The sequence below is a fragment of the Nicotiana sylvestris genome, chromosome 8, assembly GCF_000393655.2.
Source record: "Nicotiana sylvestris chromosome 8, ASM39365v2, whole genome shotgun sequence".
In the NCBI taxonomy this organism is placed as follows: domain Eukaryota; kingdom Viridiplantae; phylum Streptophyta; class Magnoliopsida; order Solanales; family Solanaceae; genus Nicotiana; species Nicotiana sylvestris.
This window is the reverse complement of record NC_091064.1, coordinates 204,403,706-204,419,861: the sequence shown is the minus strand read 5'-3', so window position 1 is coordinate 204,419,861 and position 16,156 is coordinate 204,403,706.

Here is a 16,156-nt window from a genome sequence, read left to right as displayed (position 1 = left end):
ACTAGTTGCAGTTAGCCCCTATTAGCTGATGCATACCCCCGTTAAATACTAGTTGTAATTAATTTCATAGAATAAGTCCATATTAGTTGTAATTAGATAGAATTTCTACTAGTTATTTTCATGTTCTCAACCTGAAATTAAGTAGGTCATGGTCATAGATGAATATGTTAGTTTAAATGTTGGATTCAAGTTTGAGTCTCAACATGTTGATTCATAAGTGAAGAAGCTACTGTCCAGTCCCACTAGGATTCTGAAATTGACGATAAATCTCCAGTTTTGTTTTCTAAAAATCGAATTGTTGCTGCATATTCCTGGACGATTTTGAATGTCAAATAACGTAGTATAGATGTTAATCCCAACGATGTGAAAGGACTGTGGCCTGGTGATCATTTAAATTCAATTTCGTTCATAATTAGTATTGTGGCCTGTTTCAACTTGAGCCATATTTCTGGGCTCACCTTGGCCCAGTGGCGTGAAACCCAGCTAGAATAGCACAAGACCCATTGCTGATCATTTAGTTGCTAAGAACTGAAAGCTGGCGTATGTTTGGGCCCTGAAGCTCAAGCTTCTTGTGAATCGGACTGGGGCCCAACAGACTGAAACCCATTGGGTTGCTGAATCATAGACCTAAGGTTTGGGCCTTTTGAGTGCTTCTAATGATAATTGATTGGTTAACTAATAAATTATGGCCTTTAGAGACAAATAAGAATAAAAATTGTAGTCTCTTTTACTTTGGCCTTTTCATATAATGATGAGACGAGCCTCGCCAAATAAAATACGAAATGCGAGGCCTTTAATAAACGCTACGAATTCGGGAGGGCCGTTTAGCGAATTTCACGGCCTTTCCCAAAATAATAATACACTAGACCCTTTAAGCACGACTTTAATAAAATTACATTCATAAACTCGGGTGCGCATTGATGCGACCCAGATCCAAATCTCAACGGAATCGAAATGTGCTGACAACCATGGGTGCATTGATTGCGACGTGGTTCGAGACGCATTTTCACAACTTTGCAATTCTTTTAAAATATAATGATAAAGGTTGTTTACGAATAAGAGGCACATAGGCTAGCATGAACTAACATCAGATAAAATCAAATACAATAGTTGAGCGACCGTGCTAGAACCACAGAACCCGGGAATGCCTAACACCTTCTCCCGGGTTAACAGAATTCCTTACTCGGATTTCTGGTTCGCGGACTGTTAACAGAGTCATAAATTTCCTCGGTTCGGGATTCAACCGGTGACTTGGGACACCATTAATATCCCAAGTGGCGACTCTGAATAATTAATAATTAAATCTCGTTCATATTGTCCTTTAATTGGAAAAACTCTTTTACGCCCTTGTGGGTGTAGGTGAAGAAGGAGGTGTGACAGTAATGACGCCTACTAGTGAAAGCTAAGCAAGCGAACCATTTGACTTATTTACCCTTTTGCCCATTTTAGTCCATTAACAATTAATAACCAACATTTGATAAACAGCGGAAATTTAATAAGCGAAAGACTAAAATGTAATAATTTAAGAAAGATGTCAATACCAATCCATACAAAAACTACCCAAGACTGGAGTCACAATTCCACAGATTGTCTAGGATTACTACAAATAAAGGTCCGAAAGATTTATTACAACATTGTCTCTAAAATATATAAAAGAAACAAATGAAGAGGATAGGAGAAGACGCCAAGGCCTGCAGACGCCTGCAGGACTACCTCGGAATCTCCGGCTGGACTGAAGGCAGCCACCCAAAGCTACGGTCTGAAAGCTGCTGCACCGGGATTTGCACACAGTGCAGAGTGTAGTATCAGCACAACCGACCCCATGCGCTGGTAAGTGCCTAGCCTAACCTCGGCGAAGTAGTGATGAGGCTAGGACCGGACTACCAAATAAATATGTGCAGTTAAATCATATACAGCGCAAAATAAAAGCAGGATTGTACAATTAAGGATGGGAAGGGGAAACATGCTGCGGGAAAACATCAAATGATAATAGAAGGACAACAGGTAAATATAAGGAACATCATAACTTAATTATCAACAAGAATCAGAAATCAAACAAGTGCACGGCATCACCCTTTGTGCTTTTACTCTTGTCCTCGCCATAAGAATCAATATAATTTGTACAGCATCACCCTTCGTGCTTTTACTCTCGTCCTCACCATAAAAATCAATATAATCGGCATGGAATTGTACATCATGCGGCATGGCATCACCCTTCGTGCTTTTACACTCTTCCTCACAAAATCATACACGGCATCACCCTTCGTGTTTTAACAATCTCTCACCAAAATAATACATGGCATCACCCTTCATACTTTAATACTCTTCCTCACCAAAACAATAATCACAAACAATAAGGGCAAGAAAATAAATAAAATCACAATAAAATTCCGGCAAGGAAATAATAGTTCAACAATCAAATCCCGGCAAGGGAACAATATCAAAAAAACATCAACATTCTGGCAAGGGAGATAACATTAAAAGCAACAACATCCCAGCAAGGGAGATAATATAATAATCCTCTTCTCTTTTTCACATTTACTTCACAACTCACTTCACAACTTGAGCCAATGCTCTATAAGGTTCAATTGCCAATTATACTTCCACGATTCATTATACAACTTGAACCAATGCTCTCCAATATTCAAATACCACTATTACTTCCACAAGTTTTACTCAACAATAGAAATTATCACATAAGGCATGGACAAGAAAAACGGAGTCACATTAATCATGGTATAAGACTCACATGCATGCTTGACACCAACGTATAGATACTCGTTACCATGCCTATACATCATACTCAACAAATAACACATAGCAAATAGGACGCAACTCCTAATCCCTCAAGCTAAGGTTAGACCAAACACTTATCTCGATGCCACGAACGCAATTCAAGTCTCAACTATCACTTTACCTCTTGATTCCGCCACTAATTCGCTCGTATCTAGCCACAAGTTATTAAACTATATCAATAAATGCTAAATGAATCAATTCCAATGCATGAAAATAGGTTTTCTAAAGTTTTTCCCAAAAAGTCAAAAATCGCCCCCGGGCCCACAAGGTCAAAACCCGAGGTTCGAACCAAAACCCGAATACCCATTCCCCCACGAACCCAAATATATAATTTATTTTGAAATCGGACCTTAAATAGAGGTCCAAATCCCCAAAATTTGAAAAACCTAGGTTCTATACAAAACACCCAATTTCTCCCGTGAAAACATTTGATTTTAAGTTGAAATCATGAGAAAAGATGTTAAAGATTAATAAAAATAAGTTAGAAATAACTTATAATCGATTTGGAAGAGTACTTGTCTTTGAAAAATCGCCCAAGAGTGTTTAGGTTTTGAAAGGGTTTGAAAAATGGTTGAAATGCGTCTAAGTTATGATTTGGAGGTTGCAGGTGTCGCAATTGCGATCAGGGTTCGCTTTCAGACTGCTAACTTTGCAAATGCGAAGCTTTTGTCGCATTTGCGACCCAGCTTATTTCCGGTCACCTTCGCATTTGTGAGGGACCATTCGCAATTGCGATGCCGCATTTGCGATAAAGAAGTCGCATTTGCGACCAAGGCAACCCAGGTCGGATATCGCATTTGTGATGATTTCTCGCATTTGCGAAGCCTGCAAACCTGCAACATACCAGCTGAAAACCTGCAACTTCCTAAGTTTAATTCCACTCTGTGACCTATCCAAAACTCATCCAAGCCCTCGGGGCTCCAAATCAAACATGCACACTAACCTAAAAATATCATACGGACTTGCTCGTACAATCAAATCATGAAAATAACATGTAAAACTATGAATTAAACCTCAAAACTCATCATTTTCATCAAGAACACTTAAAGTTCATAACTCTTCAACCGGAAGTCCATTCTACAAATTTTACCCTCTTCACCCTTTCATTCTACAGATTTTAGATAAATACAAACAGATTTGGGGCTCGTTCGTTAAAATATAAGATTATTTTATTTTATGTTTGGTTAAAAGAGTTTATTCTGAAAGTCTTATAAGAACGCCAATGTTAACATTAAAAATAAAATGTTATCCAAGTTTATCTAATGCAAAACAAAACACACTTTTAAATTATACTCCATTTATTTTTTTTTAATATAAATAATGAAACATTCATAAAATTTATTAAGCTTTTAACAGAGTTATGATTATATTATGTAAGCGAAAATAGTCGTAAAACCAATATCATAAAATACAACTACGTTGAAAAGACAATTAAATCGGTTGCCAATATATCTTGGTGGGATTAAATATATGACAGAAGTACCCGATATTGAAATCATCGTTGATCATCACTAAGAATATATGGCCCTCCAAGAGTGTATTACTTTAGGACTCTAATTTGTTAAACTGATACAAATTGTGATCCCGATCTCGCAGATATTTCAATTTCGCCGAATGATGACGCCATACCCTCAATCCGATTAATTCTTAGCAAATTAGTGTTCGTAATTTGTGAGGGTAATTCTAGCTATATAAGAAATCTTTGATTAATAATAATATAAATAATTTACTTCAAAAATCCCTTATGAAATCGCTTATTATTTCTTAATCTCAAAGAAAAGATTAAAAAAAGAATATATTCATTAAATAATATATGTTGTTATTATTTAATTCCTATATGGTAATCTCCACATTATATTCCAGTAATAATAATCCTGTTGCTATCCTATTTTCATGTTACTGTGAAATATCTAGTGTATATATGTTCTTTCCCCGGTTCATTTTTTTAGTAAGGGCATCAAATATTCTTGTTGGCATTGTAAAAAGTCTATTGTTTGAATTTCTTAATATAGTATAGGAGAAAAAAAGTTGGAATGCAAGTTGCAACTACTATGACATTAAAAAAAAAAGGTGTTCGGAAGTTTATATTAAGAAATTAAGCACATTATACACTACTTGCCACACGAAAAAATAGCTCTGTTTACAGCATACTTATAAAAGCCTTTAAATGACAAAAGAATCTACCGCATATATATTATGATGATTAAATTATAATCCAAAGAATTATCATAACTTTTAACTCTTACTCTCTGCTTTCCACTTATTTTTTTGGCGCTCTCGTATCTGTAACTACTAGTAGTGTTGTATGGGGAAAAATTGAGTTTATATATTTTTGGTTAAACAAATTGGTTCTGTTGTCGGGAATCTGATAATCTATTTTCTGTTAGCTTAACTTCTCTTGTTGCATCAACCATGTCGAACAATAATGACAACATCCAAGGAAATCAAGGAAACCAACAACTTCAGGGAGATCCACAGGGTACTCACACCCCGGTCCCTTCTCCACGAGGCTCTCCTCGGCGGCCTCGTGAGGGCACTCCTGAGGGATCTCATACAAATGGAAACGCTCAATTTGAAAATGTTGAAGCTATCGATGAAGCTTTGCAAAAACTAATTGTTGCTTAGGTCAATAAAGCTCTTGAGGCTTTTGCTAGCCAGTTACCTGCTGCACCAACCACACCCGCTCCAAATAACAACACTTTGGAGGACCCTCGGTCCGGACTTGTTAATTCAGGTAATGGTGGAACCCCCAGCGAATCACAGGAGGGAGAACTAGGTAACTTAATCTATTATAATTTGCAAAATTTAGTACTAACCTTGCAGAAACAGCTCAAGGAGCAAAGTGACCACATAGAACAAATATCCGGGGTGCCGCCCATAATCAAAGGGGTAGATATGGATAAATATTTACAGCAACCCTGGAAGCTAAGTGCTGCTCCCCTCCCAATTCCAAAGAAATTTAAAATGCCTGATATTCCAAAATATGATGGAACAATAGACCCACGAGACCACGTGACTGCATTCACAACATGCGTAAAAGGCAACAATTTGACTAAGCGGGAGATTGAATTAGTATTAGTCAAAAAATTTGGTGAAACACTCACCAAGGGAGCATTAACATGGTATTCTCTTTTACTCGAAAATTCTATAAATTCTTTTGCTGAGCTTGCAGATTCTTTCATCAAAGCACACTCGGGAGCTCAAAAAGTCGAAAAAATAATGGAAGATATTTCAAGATCAAGCAAGGTGACTCAGAATTGCTTAGAGAGCTCGTGGACAGATTCCAACGTGAAAGAATGACATTACCACGTGTACCAGATAATTGGGCGGCTATAGCTTTCACAAGCAATTTGAATGAAAAAAGCTCAGAAGCTACGAGGCGACTCAAAGAAAGCCTTCGTGAATTCCCAGCTACAACGTGGAATGACGTTTACAATAGGTATAGCACGAAGCTGAGGATAGAAGAAGATATTGTTCCACAACATCAAAAAGAAGAAAAGGTAAGTTCGAGACGTGCGGAGACCGAAAAAAAATCCGGTAAAAACAGGTACGAGCCATACATAGGACTTGCGGGAAAAGATTCATGATCAAAGCAGGACAATCAAAGGTATGATCACAGATCAAGGAATAGAGAGTCAGGTTCTTCATCAAGATTTAGAAACAATCGAAATACCTATGAGTCACGAGATGATGATAGAAATTTGAAGGCGAGATTTGGCGGTTATAGTTTCAACGTGAGCACTTCCGAGCTCATAGCTGTTTTGAGAAGCATGGGAGATAAGGTATGATGGCCAAAAGAGATGAGATCGAATCCAAACAGGGGCAACCCTGATCATTGGTGCGAGTTTCATAATGACCATGGGCATAAAATGGCAGATTGTAGGTTTTTACAAAGTAAAGTTGATCATTTATTAAAACAAGGATATCTCACTGAGTTGTTCAGTGAGAAAGGTAAGCAAGCTTACATAAAGAACAGGCAGGAGCCCCCGAATCCACCTTCTCCCAAAAGAACCGTCAACATTTTAAGCGGAGGTGAAGACATCAATGGCATATCATACACTGCAGCTAACAAAATTTTCAAAGTTACAATTACCCAAGGGAAACGGGTGCGGCATGTCATAGAGGAAGAAAGCATTACATTTGATGATACAGATGCAGATGGCGTATTAACCCCTCATAACGATGCACTAGTAATATCTCTAATTGTACATAATACTAACATAAAATGAGTTTTGATTGATCCAGGTAGTTCCATGAACATTATTTTGCTAAGAGTATTACGTGAGATGCAAGCAGAAGATAGAATAATACCAAAGGCCCATACTCTATCTGGATTTGACAATTCTAGTGTTGTGACGAAATGAGACGTAACACTCACCACATTCGCAGAAGGAGTCGTCAAAGATACAAATTTTCAAGTAGTATATATGGAGATGGCTTACAATATGATCCTTGAGAGACCATGGATCCATGAAATAGATGTTGTTCCTTCAACCTTGCATCAAGTCATTAAATTTCTATCACCCTGGGGAGTATGTCAAATTTGTGGAGATCAACATACATCCAGGAGCATCAATTCTGTAGTAGATTTAAGTACGAGAAATAAAGGAAAATAGCAATCACAGAAGACAGTTGAGGGCACCACAACACAAACCTCAACTGAACAGGGACGAACAGATGTGGATTCAAGTCCTGACACCATTCAAGAACCAGAAGAAAATGAAAATATCAAAACAACAATTGAGAAATTGGAGCATATTGTGTTATTCTCTCAATGGCCTGATAAGAAAGTCTACGTAGGGGGCAATCTTAGCCAAGGCATGAGAGGTAAGTTAATTGAATTTTTAAAAACTAATGTGGATTGTTTTGGTTGGTCTCACTCTGACATGACAGGGATACCACCGGAGGTGATGACTCACAAATTAAATGAAGACCCATCATAACCCCCCATCAAGCAAAAGAAAAGAAAGCAAGGAACTTTCAAGAATCAGGTGATTCAAGAAGAGGTTCAAAATTTGCTAAAGATTGGATCCATCCGCGAGGTAAAGTATCCTAATTGGTTAGCCAATACTGTCGTAGTTTCAAAGAAGAACGGTAAGTGGCGAGTTTGTGTAGATTACACAGACCTTAATAAAGCTTGCCCTAAAGATTCATTTCTCCTACTACATATAGATCAGTTGATTGATGCAACTGCAGGGCATGAACTATTAAGCTTTTTAGATGCATATTCAGGTTATAATCAGATCAAAATGGATCCGGGAGATGAAGAAAAAACTTCATTTATAACATACAGAGGGACTTACTATTATAAAGTAATGCCTTTTAGTCTCAAAAACGCTGGGCAACATATCATAGGCTGGTTACTAAAATGTTTCAAGAACATTTGGGAAAAACCATGGAGGTTTATATAGATGATATGCTCGTTAAAACTCAGCAATCGAGAGATCACATATCACACCGGTCTGATACTTCTCAAATTTTGCGCAAATTTAATATGAAGTTAAATCCTGAGAAATGCGCATTTGGTGTTGCATCAGGTAAGTTTTTAGGGTTTCTTGTTTCTAACCGTGGTATTGAAGTAAATCACGCACAGATTAAGGCCATTGAAGAAATCCCTGATATGCTTTCATGTAAAAAAAAAGTTCAGAGATTAACAGGAAGAATTGCAGCCTTGGGAAGATTCATTTCCAAATCATTAGAAAAGTGCTTTAAATTCTTTTCAGCTCTTAAAAAGTAGGATCATTTCGAATGAAATGAGGAATGTCAGCAGGCGCTCAGAAATTTGAAAACGTACTTATCAAATCCACCATTGCTGGCAAAACCAAAGGCTGAGGAAAGACTTCTCATTTACCTTGCTGTTTCTGAAGTAGCGGTAAGTGTTGTTTTAGTTCGAGAAGACCAAGGTAAACAATTTCCGATCTATTATGTTAGTAAATCTTTGTTAGATGCAGAGACACGGTACCCTCAGTTGGAAAAGCTTGCACCTGCATTAATCATGGCATCTAGAAAAATTAAGGCCTTATTTTCAATGTCATCCTATTGTTGTAGTAACTGCTTATCCATTACGCAATATATTACATAAGCATGAATTGTCAGGTAGATTAGTTAAGTGGGCTATAGAATTAAGTGAATATGAAATCACATACCAACCTAGAACTGCTATAATATCTCAAGTATTAGCCGATTTCGTGGTTGATTTTAGCCAAGGGATGCAATTAGAAGCAGAAAAAGAATTACAGGTGTTCAATGGAGCTAACCCAGGAACTTAGACTTTATTCACTGATGGTTCATCTAACGTAAAAGGTGCAGGTTTAGGGATTGTTTTGGTACCACCTACGGGTGAAACCATTCGACAAGCCATAAAATGTCATTCTATAACTAACAATGAGGCAGAGTATGAAGTTGTGATTGCAGGTTTAGAACTGGAGAACTCGGCATAAATCAGATTACAATCAAAAGCGATTCACAGCTCGTAGTTAATCAAATACTGGGGACTTATACGGCCAGGGAAGCCAGGATGCAGCAATATGTAGCGAAGATATGGGATTTGATAAAGCAATTTCAAACCTGGAAAGTAACATTAATACCAAGGGATGAAAATGTTGAAGCTAACGTCCTAGCTAATCTTGCATCTGTGGCAGACGTGGCAAACATTGAAAATGCTTCAGTTATTCATTTGTTTCATTCAATTCTCAACCTCGATAAGAATGAGGTAAATTTTAATAACTTAAATTGGGATTGGAGGAACGAGATTGTTGCTTTTTTGCAGTATGGTACCGTCCCTGAAGATAAGAGAAAAGCTCATGCGCTTCGAAAAAAGGCTGTTCGGTATTGCTTAAAGCAAGGCAATCTTTACCGAAAAATGTTCGATGGTCCCTTAGCAATGCCTCGGACCTTCTCAAACAGAATATGTAATGAGAGAAATACATGAGGGGCATTGTGGGAATCACACAGGAGGAAGATCATTGGTAAGAACCTTAATTAGGGCAGGGTATTATTGGCCTAAAATGGAAGAAGAAGTAGAGAGTTTCGTGGCTAAATGCGATAAATGTCAAAGGTACGGTAACAATATGCATAGACCTACGGAGTTACTACATCCGGTCATTGCATCGTGGCTATTTATGAATTGGAGAATGGATATCGTGGGTCCATTACCACAAGCAAAAGGACAGGTAAATTTTTTGCTCGTACTCACTGATTATTTTACTAAATGGGTAGAGGCAGGAGCATTCAAACAGGTGCGAGAAAAGGAAGTGAAAGATTTCATTTGGCAGAATATCATATGCTGATTCGGTGTACTAAAGAAGATCGTGTGCGATAATGGCCCTCAGTTTATAGGAGCTCAAATCACGGAATTCTTTCAAAGTTGGCAGATTAAAAGGATTACGTCTACGCCTTATCATCCGGTGGGTAATGGGCAAGTAGAATCAATAAATAAAGTCATTATCAACAATTTAAAGAAGTTTTTAGACGATTCAAAAGGTAATTGGCCAGAAGTGTTACCTGGTATTCTATGGGCATATCGCACAATCGCAAAAACAAGCATAGGAGAAACACCGTTTTCATTGGTTCATGGAGCAGAAGCTTTAATTCCCGTTGAGATAGGAGAGCCAAGTTCGAGGTTTACGTAGGCAACAGAAGAGTCTAATGACGAAGAAATGTGTGTAAATCTTGATTTACTTGAAGGAAGATGGGAAGCTGCATTAATAAGAATGGCAGCACAGAAGCAAGTCATAGAACGGTACTACAACCGAAGAGCACGCCTCAAATTCTTCACAATTGGCGACTTCGTGCTCAAAAAGGTTTTCCAATCTACGAAGGCAGCTAATGCGGGTAAATTAAGTCCAACATTGGAGGGACCCTATCGAATTCATGATATTGCAGGTAAAGGAGCATATGAACTGGAAACAATGGATGGCAAAATGCTACCTTCACATTGGAATGTTGTTCATTTGAAGAGATACTACTTCTAAGGAATACCAACGATCAGGTATCTAGTTTTAAAATTCTATTTTCGAATTGTTAAAATTTTACTAACGATTTTAGATGATAGGCAAAAAGCTAGCCCGTACTAAATGATGAACCACAACCTGCAAGACACGTGGAATACATTAAACTTCCCGGCCCAGGGTTACAAATATTCTGATAGAAATTTGAAACGGGTTAAGCAGTCTTCATCTATAATCGCACCTCCGAGTCCCGTATGTTTTTCCCTTTTCAGGGAAAGGACCAAATGAGAGAAATAATCAAGTGCTCGAGGCTTCATACTTCAACACTCAAACACTTGGGGGACTGCATAATATACACATGCATATGTATAATGAAGGCAAAGAAGTCAAAGTGCAGAGTAAAAGTCACGACGTCAAGAACTAAGGCCAAAGAAAACCTTACTATAGTTAGGGTAAAGGCTATATACTGAAACGGGTTATAAATAAAAACCGCGTGTTTATTATTTTTACTTTTTTAAATCTGTTACAAGAAAAACAGTTACGAGAAAGTTATAGATATAATTTAAATACATGTAAAGTGTTATTCAAAACTAGACAAGGTTTAAATAAAAACTTGTCAAAGTTATTTCAAAGAAACATGTGTGTTCCTATTTCTTTTATCGTACGTTAAACACCATTATGAAGTTGAGACGTCTTCTTCATTAAGTGTCGAATATAAAAGAGCCCTCTTTTATAAAACTTATGTTTAAATTAATTAGTCATAAGTTTAACAGAAGCATTTTTGAAGAATAAAAATGCAAATTATTCTGTAAGTCCTTAGAAATAAAGGCAAGAATAAAGTAAACAGAAGTTTAAGATAATAACAAGAAAATTTCTTAATATTTTTTTAAAAAAACTTAAGACTAAGTATGTACTTAGTTGTAAGCTACGAATTATTTATACAAATTACCCTATGTAAAGGTCTGCGGGCTTGCGTTTCCAAAATAAACCCTCAAATGAAACCAAGGGTTTGATCACAATTTTCCAAATAAAACAAAAACAAAGATATTCAAACAACTAAAGCTGGTCACTGAGAAGTTGAAGGTACTGAAGCAGGAGCATCAACAGCAATGAGCTCAACTTGGGCAGGAGTATCAACAGTTGCAGGCTCAACTTGACTTGCAGCAACAGGCTCTACTAGACTTGAAATAGTTGGGATACCGTATCGACTTCAATATTCACAGAAGCTTCGGCCACGGGAGAAGGAAAATCTTGAGTTTGCTGAGCTTTCTCAATAGTTTCATTGACTTTAGCCAACTCAGATTCCAAGTTGAAATTTTCTTGGCCAGCTTCAATTAGGGTATCACGGCGTGAATTCAAAAACGCCCAACTTACTTCAATAGCAGATTTATTTTCAAGGATCTCATAATCCATTTCCCAGTCAGCAATCTCGTTCTTTAACTTCTCATTTTTAGCCAAGGCAGATGTGTAAGAAGTCTGGAGAGAGGCATGGGAGCTTTCTAAAGCACGCACCCTATCAGAAGAAGCTCGAAGGTCTTCTTGTGCCTGAGTCAAATTTTGCATGAGCTCCCCAGCGTAAGCTTCTTTTTTACTCAAAAAAGCCTTCAACTCTTTTTTTTCTTCACTAGCCTTGGACAGCTGCTTTGAGAAGGAAGTTTCAAGGCGAGTTTTTTCTTTATATGCTTGACTTGAGGAAGCCTTTTCAACCGCCAACTCCGAAGTCAAAGCCCGTACCTGCTGCTCCAAGGTACTCTTACTCTCTTCTAAATACTCCACATCAATTTGCAAGCTCTCAAATTGTTCCCTCCAATTGCATGCCTCTAACTGAGAATCACGCACTAATTGATCTAAGTGGGAAACTCTTTTCATCCTATCTGTGCCGATAAGGTTGGCCTAAAAAGAGGAAAAGGAAATAAAAATCCTCAAAGATAGAAAAATTACAAAGTAAAAGAAAAAAGAGAAGGGGAATACCTTCAAAGTGGCGTGCACAATATCGTTCATCAGGATCAAGGAACTATGGCTCTCTAGCTTAGCTTTCTCAATTGGGCCAATTAAAGGCTCTAGCCATACATACGCTTGACCTGATTTCCTTAAGAGACTGCCCTCATCAGGAACTTCAATGACTACTCGCCTCATAGCAGCACTTCTACTTGAGGAGCCAACCTCAGTGCGATGAATGTTTGGAGGAGGAATTGTCGAAGGAGGAACAGAAGAGGTGGTAAAAATAGTCTGGGGAGGAACGGAAACAATCAAGACTGGCAAAGAATGAGTTAAAGACACGGGTGTCGAAAGAGAAGCCAAAGGTACTTCATCTAAAACAGGGCTTAAGCCTTCACTACCAAACTCGCTAATAAAAAGCTGCTCAGCAGAGTCATGAGCAGCAGCGGGAGCAACGTCATCATCAAGAATCAGTACTGGAGTCTTAGTAGACTCGGTAAGAGGAACAGAACGACGGGGGGATACCTCTGCTTCATCATCAGAAATGATGCGTCTTTGAGCTCATAGCCTTGTCACCAAAGAGCCCCCGTCTTCCTCCTCTTTAGAGTCTTGTTCCTCAACGGCAACGGCTTTTCTTTTTGTAGAAGAACCCAAGATTATTTCTTGAGCCCTTTCCAAAGAGATGCAGGAAGCCGTGACTGCCTCGGCAGTGACTCTACGAATAGCAAATCCTGATAAAAAGATGGATTGAAATTAGTGCAATAAAAAAATATACACGAAAAGATGAAATAAAATAAAAGCTCTTACCATGAGTTTTTACTTTCCAACCAAAACGGTTAGAAAGTGTTTTCCAAGACTTATCATCCATTGGTGCGGTCCTCAATAACTTGTCTACCCAATCACAAAAATTGGAAAAGTCTTCCACAACTCTCATGGTTGCTAAAAAAAAGAGAGCAAAATTAGAAAAGTTGACAAACTTGAATAAAAAGGTACGAGAAAGTTAAAAAGACTTACGTGCAAAATTTCACTTCTCAGGGAAGGGAACATTATCATCACCCACTAAACCAACAGTGGGGGCAGCAACAAACCTGACATATCAGCCACGGTCTTTGTCATCCTCAGGGCTCACCAAAACTCTCTTGCTCCTGGCTACTAGTGTGAAAACACCATTGCGAAAGAGTTTAGGGGAGTAAAGGTGAATCAAATGAGGGAAAGTAAAGGGAACAACGACTGTGTTGGTCAAATGCCTCAAACAGTCAACAACCCTCCATATGATTGGGCCAATTTGACCCAAATAAACATCGAATAAACGACAAAATTCAAGAATAACAGGGTCAATATATGGTCTAAACTCTAAGGTGAAAGGGTATGTATAAATAAAAGAAAACCCGGTTATGTAAGAGGTGATTCTTTAATTTGGATTAGGGATAATAATAGGGAAATCACTACTCCAATGACAGTCTCTACGAACTACAGAAATCAAACCTTCTGTAATTTGAGTGGGATAAATATCAGCACGATCTAAACTAGAGACTTGGTTCCTAAGAGATTCTCTATCATGATAAACTACTGTAGGCTCGCGAAGAGGTTCAGAAGGTTCTTTACCTCTTGAAAAAGATCTTTGTGAAAGTGAACCCCTAGTTCTAGAAGAAGGGCCAGAACTAGGTAAAGGAGTGGAAGAACCGCGAACAGATCCTAAATTGCGAGGCCTACCTCCCCTTCTGCTTCTAATGGGGGCATTAGGGAAGGTATCAACTATGGGAACCCTTCTAGAGTTAGAATTTGAAGAAGACATGATGAAGAAGGATGATATGATGGAGAAGCAAACAGGGATTTGAGAGATTGAATATTCAGTAAACTTTATGTGGAAAAGACAAAGAAAGAAATTATATTTATACTGATAAGCAACCGCCGAAGGAAAAAGTGTAATGATGGAAGTACCATAATAATGATAACTGATGCTTCGTGAATATTGGAGCTGTGAAAAGGCCTTAAAAAAGGTTGCAAAACTGCAGAACTAATGAAAAGGTGACACGTGTGAAGAGCATTAAATGGAAGAGACAATTAAAGCGTCAATTTTGTCATAGCATTAATGGTGACAAAAATTTTCGTTTTAATGAAATCCACTTCTCAAATATTCAATTGATGAATAAGTGGCAAGTGGGGGGACTATCTGTATTGAAAAAAATTAAGTTTACATATTAAAGTAGAATAAAGATGACGTGTCAAGACACGTAGACTAGTCAAAGAGTTACAGCTGGCAAAGAAACACGAGTTGCAACAGATACGAGCAAAGGCAAAGGAAGAGACACGGGCAGATATTCAAAGGACTTGGCGCCCGTACCTATTTAAGTTATTTAGGTTTAGGAATCAAAGGGAATGAATCTGACAATATATGAGAGTACAGATACAGTATTTAATGAGCATTAAATACAGAATACGTTAGAGAATCTGTATTAAATACAATGATTGTGTAACGTAGCATTCAATGTCTTTAATTACTCATAATAGCCTTATTATGACAAGGCAAAACGCATATCTCCCAAATAGCTATAAAAGGGAGATAACTGATCAATTGTAGGGACACGAAATACTATCTGAATATATTGATTTACTTGTTTTCCTTCTGATTATATTATTGCTAGCCAAATTACTTTCTTTCATATATTCTTTTGATTATCAGTAATCCGAATTCTTCTAAATTAAAGTTTTGACCGAAATCCCATTTTTTGGTTAAACAAGTATATTTTGCCTATATTTTTAAGTATCTATTAACCATAGCCATAGGATAGCATCGACTGCCTGTAATAAGTACTCCCTATAGAGAGACACAAATTCAAGATCTAAAGCAACCCCCACTTCCAACCAAGAGGTTATGAGTTCGAGTCACCCCAAGAGCAAGGTGGGGAGTTCTTGGTGGGAAGGATGCCGAGGATCTATTTTGGAAACAGGCTCTCTACCCATGGTAGGGGTAAGGTTTGCGTACACACTACCCTCCCCAGACCCCACTAGTGGGATTATACTAGGTTGTTGTTGTTGTTGTTGTTGTTGTTGTTGTTTTAAGATTTTCAGCATTAAACTTATTGTATTGTTAAAATTATGTATTGAGATTTAATATTTATTGAGATTTTAATAAGTTTTTATGTATATATTTATACTATGTATCAAAAGTTAGGGGTTCATATGAATCCGTAGCCGATAGGCTATATCCACCCCTGACAGTAGATAACTTATTTTAAAATTTAAGTTGCAATTAATGCGGTAGTTACACTTCAACTTATTTTAAAATTTAAGGTAGTTTACTGTTAAAAAGTTAGAAAAAATGTAATTATATTTCTTACGGACTCTTAATTAAGTTAATTCATTGCCAAAGATAATGCATGCGCAGTTTTAAATTTATGTGTGTGTGTGTTTATTTAGCGATTGTATCAGCAAATATTATAAAATAAATAAATAAATAAATAAATATACAT